Source organism: Malurus melanocephalus, unplaced genomic scaffold (genome assembly GCF_030028575.1).
Source record: "Malurus melanocephalus ecotype Western Australia unplaced genomic scaffold, MMel_1.1 scaffold_831, whole genome shotgun sequence".
Taxonomy (NCBI): Eukaryota; Metazoa; Chordata; class Aves; order Passeriformes; family Maluridae; genus Malurus; species Malurus melanocephalus.
Genome location: NW_026624063.1, coordinates 38,919 through 44,405, shown reverse-complemented (window position 1 = coordinate 44,405; position 5,487 = coordinate 38,919).

Genomic DNA, 5,487 nt, shown 5'->3' with positions numbered 1-5,487 from the left:
CCTTTGCTTCCTTTCCTTCCTTCTCTTCTTTCTTTCTCTTCCTTCCTTCCTTCCTTCTCTTCCTTCCTTCTTCTCCTTCCTCGCTCTTTCCTTCCCTCCCAAAACGAATCCATCTGCACCTGACAGAGCTGCTGCAGGATCCAAACCTTGCAGAGAGGGAAGGCAGCGAGGTGGTCACGGTGAATACCGACATCCAAGAGCTCGTGATTGCTAATGTTTAACATTCCCCTGTAAAATCAYGGCCTTATTAATTTTCCTGCCCTGAACACCTCTGGAACGGCAAAAAGCAAGAGGAGAAACCTGGCCCAGTGATCCATCATCCCAGGCTTTGAAATGGAGCCAGCTTTGGTGAAATTTGAGCGAACTTCAGAAACACGAGGAGGGCTGGAGGAACAAGTGCATTTCACTGGGTTATGATTTCACCCTCTGCTCCTTTCAGGAGGGGAAACTGTTTATCGGATGTRCAGGAGAGAAGAAAGAGGCAGAAAAGCACACACATACATTTAAATGTTAGAAGCTGCCCCAGGAAAGAGCTTAAAATATGAGGTAATTTCCTCGATGAGCTTCAAACATTATTTGTCATCCACACTGAAAGAGGAGAGAAAGGGCAATAAAAGCAGGACAGGAAAAGCCTGTCGCACCCTGGGCATTTGTGGTTTGAAGGGAAGGTGCTGGGTTACACACAGAGCCCTGGGGGCTGGCTCTGAGCACCATGGTGGCAGAATTCCTGGAGGGGAAGCAAGGAGCCTTGGCAAAGCCCTGGCAGCACCTGGGGCTGGTTTGTATTTCCTGACGATCCAGAGATTTGTCAGAGCCTCCAGCCAAACTCCTCAAAGGAATGAACGTCCCTGTGACAGGTCTGGGCTGTGCAGAGCAAATCCAGCACCCCTGGAGACTGCCCAAGCAGCTTTAGGAGTGTTCAGGGGTGTCTGTTTGGCTTTGGGGCATGGTTTTAGGGTTTCCTCTGCGTATCAGAGCAAATTGGGTGTAATAAGGTACCATTACACACGTGGAAAGTTAAAAAGTGCCACAAAGGGGTTGTTGTGACACAAGTGCAGGGTCCAGCTCTTGGCCTTGCTGAGCCCCACACCACTGGCCTSAGCCCATGGATCCAGCYTGTCCAGATCCCCCTGCAGAGCCTTCCTGCCCYCCAGCATTTCAGCTCAGTGTTATCTGTAAATGTACTGAGKGTGCACTCGATCCCTCCTCCACACCACTGATAAAAGTGCTGAACAGGACTGACCCCAAACCTTATTTGTCATCCACACTGAAAGRGGAGAGAAAGGGCCCTGGGGACAGCACTGGTGACCAGCTCAGCTCCATTCAYCACCACTCTCTGGGGKCAGTTTTTTACTGAGAGAAGAGGTCACCCATCCAAACCATGAGCTGCCAGTTTCTCCTGATCCTCCCAAATGCTCCCAAAGGCATTACTGAAGTTTAGGTGGACAACAGCCACAGTTTCCATGATCTGTGTTTTCTCCAGCTTGTGCTGAACTCCCTGCAGGAGCTCTGGGCAGCTCCTGTGCTGGCAGGATGTGAGCAAAGTGAAAGCACAGCCTGGCACAGGCACCTGAGGGGTGTTTGGCTCTGCTCCTGTTTCGTTTATTAGCCTGGATGCAGCTGAGATGTCCTGCAGAGGATGATGAAATCATGGAATCACAGAAAGCTTTGGGTTGGAAGGGATTTTAAGGCTCATCTCATTCNCAGTTTTTTACTGAGAGAAGAGGTCACCCATCCAAACCATGAGCTGCCAGTTTCTCCTGATCCTCCCAAATGCTCCCAAAGGCATTACTGAAGTTTAGGTGGACAACAGCCACAGTTTCCATGATCTGTGTTTTCTCCAGCTTGTGCTGAACTCCCTGCAGGAGCTCTGGGCAGCTCCTGTGCTGGCAGGATGTGAGCAAAGTGAAAGCACAGCCTGGCACAGGCACCTGAGRGGTGTTTGGCTCTGCTCCTGTTTCGTTTATTAGCCTGGATGCAGCTGAGATGTCCTGYAGAGGATGATGAAATCATGGAATCACAGAAAGCTTTGGGTTGGAAGGGATTTTAAGGCTCATCTCATTCYASCCCCAGCCATGGGACACCTTCCAYTGTCCCAGGGTGCTCCAAGCCCTGTCCAGCCTGGCCTTGGACAYTTCCAGGGATGGAGATTCACAGGAGCACCCMRTGCCAGGATCTCCCCACCCTCACAGGGAAGATAAATCTGTGTAGAAAGCATCTGGGAGGGGCCCTGGAAACCTTCTACTCCCATTTGATCTGCCCTGAACAACACCAGACTGGCTCCACAACGAGCCTGTGGTCTGCCCAGCGGCCCCGAGCTGCCCTCTGGAGCCAGGGATTTGTTTGGAGCTGAGCAATCCAGCTGCTGTTCAACCTCTGGATTGCACAGCCCCAAACACATCGTCCCTTCCCTGTTATCAAGGGCTCTGACTCAGAGCTCAGGGAAACTTTGCCATTCCAGCCTGTGGGAAATGCACATTTTTCTCCCCTGGCAAATTTGGCTTCAGCCACATCGGTCTCATAAAAAGTTAAAATGTCTAAGAGAAGGCAAGACTGTTAATTTTTACATATTTGCCTGTTATAAAAGCTGCTCTTCCAGCATCTTGTGACTCAGCTGAGGGAAACTCCAGCATTTCTTTTTACTCTAGAAAAGAAAATAAAAGCGGTGATAATAACCGGTATATGAGGTATTTCTCTTTGCAGAAACTTGGATCAAGARCCAAAGGACTCTGGCACAAATTGGCTAAGCAATGCTGGGGCTTGATGTTGGATGACACAGCACTTCAGTGGGGTTTTTTGACAGCCTGGCTATCCCCTAAACAATAACAGCCCTGCCAGGGAAGCTCTCAGCCCCTCTGAGCCCACCCTTGGTGCTGCTCAAATAAAGCAGAAGTGGCTCTGCAGCCCCTCTGCACCAGGGGAATGTCACACAGCCATCAGCCCTTGGTGKCCATAAGGGAATGAGCAATTCCTGMCTGTCTGTGGGCAGCAGATGGGCGAGCAGCAGGGCAGCAGTGGCCAGCAAGGGGTGTCTGGCAGCTCAGCCCCTGGAGCTGCACGGACCTTGCTGTAAAGCAATAAATGCTGCCAGTTTGATTCTCATGGCAGTGAGAAGGGCTGGCTGCACAGCCCCATGGGGATGTCAACACTCCCTGGGTACTCCTCGAGTTCATTTCAGATCATTTCAGCTTCTTCTAAGACATATTTTTAAAAAAAATATATTTTTGGAAGGTTATTAATTAATTTTTGGAAGGTTATTAATTAATTTTTGGGGCAGAAGGACCCTCCAGTGCAGCCACCTGCATTGCATGGATCATCCATCTTCACTCTGCAGCATCAGCATCACACCCACAACTTCTGGCAGGCCAAGGGTCTCATTTTCATCAAATGTGGAAAGGATTGGTTTCTTCCCTGCTCTACATAATCATCTCTATTAATTTTAGTTTTTTGGTGTTTGGGTTTTTGGTTTTTTTTTTTGGTTTTTTTTTTTTTTTTTTTTTTTTTTTTTTTTTTTTTTTTTTTAGGTTTTCGGCTTTTTTTTTGTATTTGAATTTAAAAATAACCAAGTGGAATTGCTCAGCAGGATGAGTTTCAGCACTGACCACAAACACAGACCTGGCTGCAGGAAGCAGCAAGCTTGGATACAAAACCACATTTTGAGTGTTAAAAGCAAGAAACAGTGAGGAAAATCTGTTCCCTGCTCCCTCCAGGTGTGCTGGTCTCTGGTCARCCTTCCCAGCCTGGAAGTGTGAAAATCAGAGATGCCCAGCCTGCCATTTAAGCATGAAGAGAGAAAACCCTCTGAGTGTCTTCCCAATTTCCATCTGCCTCCCTTTGCCCCCTTTTATTACAGACACCATGTTTTTATTGATATTTTTCCTCTTTTGCCCCCTTTTATAACAGAAATTACATTGTTATTGATATCTTTTCTTTCTTTTACCCCTTTTATTACTGACACCATGTTGTTATTGTTATTTTYTCTTTCTTTTGCCCCCTTTTATTGCAGACACCACATTGTTACTGATATTTTTTCTTTCTTGGTTTCCCTTCTGTCCCTTTTGGCCCTTATCTCCCTTTTCTCACCAGATATTACACCCTAACACCCCACAGACGTGTGTTTCCCTTGACCTCAGCAGACCTTCATCAAGGCAAGGATTTTGCAGGCAATTTTTTCATCCCGTTTAAATTTTTTTTTTTTCTGAAAAACTCGGGTTTTTTAAATTAATTTTCAGGTTTGTTCTTGATTGTTTTGTGAGAAGGATGGGTTTTCTGATTATCCTTTGCTGCAGCCACCCCAATTCCTCAGGACACCCTGAGGCCACTTCTGTCCCCTCCCACTGTTGTCCCTCTCTGAGATCCCCCACGCAGCTCTGTCCATGCTTTGCTTTGACTTTTCTGTCAATAACCCTGCCAGAATGGATCTGGGATTTGTCAAGGGAAGGGTGTTTTCCTCAAACACATCTTTATACTCCGTTTGGACCGTTTCTGATCCATCTCTGCCTGAGATTTTCTGCCTTTGGGGAACCCCACATGGCCCCGAGTGGAATTAGATAACCCTTTAATGGCGCTGGGGTGAAAAATGTCAGAAGTCAATTGAAACAATAAAAACAGCTGCTTTGAACCAAAGCAGGCCTTGTTTACATCATAACACAAGGTTCAGCCAGGTTAGATGTGCTGGAGGATGGAGCACTGCCCTCCTCCTCCTCTCAGCTTATCAGCAAAGAAGATTTTATTCATTCCTGAGAAGAGCCTTCGGACCCAGCCAGGAGAAACTCCCTGGACCATGTCAGRATTCAGAAAAAGACAACAGCAACAGCCTTGCTTCCCAGATACTGATATTTCAGAGAGGAAAATGTGTTTTTTCAAGGCAGAAGGCAGCAGCCTGGAGTTCAGTTACATTGTCTTGGTGATTAATGTGTTATTTAGGGAGCAGACAGAAGCAAGGAGCCTGAGAGAGTCCTCCTCCCCTCTATGCCTGTCTTCTAGGGCTGGAAAAAAAACCCCACAGACAAAAAAAAAAGCAAATTAAGCTCATGTGGACACTCTGTTTTCTGACTATCTAAGGAGYATTTGAGGGACATGGTGTGTGTGACAGGAATGTCCCAAATTTGTGCCTGCTGAAAACAAACTCTTGTGTTTAATTGCTTCACAGACACAGTTTGTCACAGCACCAGGACCAACAACGAACAAAACCAACAATTTCTGCAAGCAGAAATCCCAAAGGAAATGTGTGATGTCTGGTTTGTCCTCCTGTGAGGAGCAGGATCCAAACTGGTGTGGGTTTCACAGCAGAGACACCAAATCTCCTTCCCCATCTCCTCTTTGTACAGCAGAGGTGACTGAAAGGAGAAGGAAATTTATCCCAAATGTGAGGGCCCTTCAGTGATAGGAATTCAGCARAACTGCTCAGGTTTGGGGTTGATTTTCAGCCCATTTAGGGGTGCCCTGAAGGATGATGGTGGGTGCAGATTTTCCTGCATTTGGAAG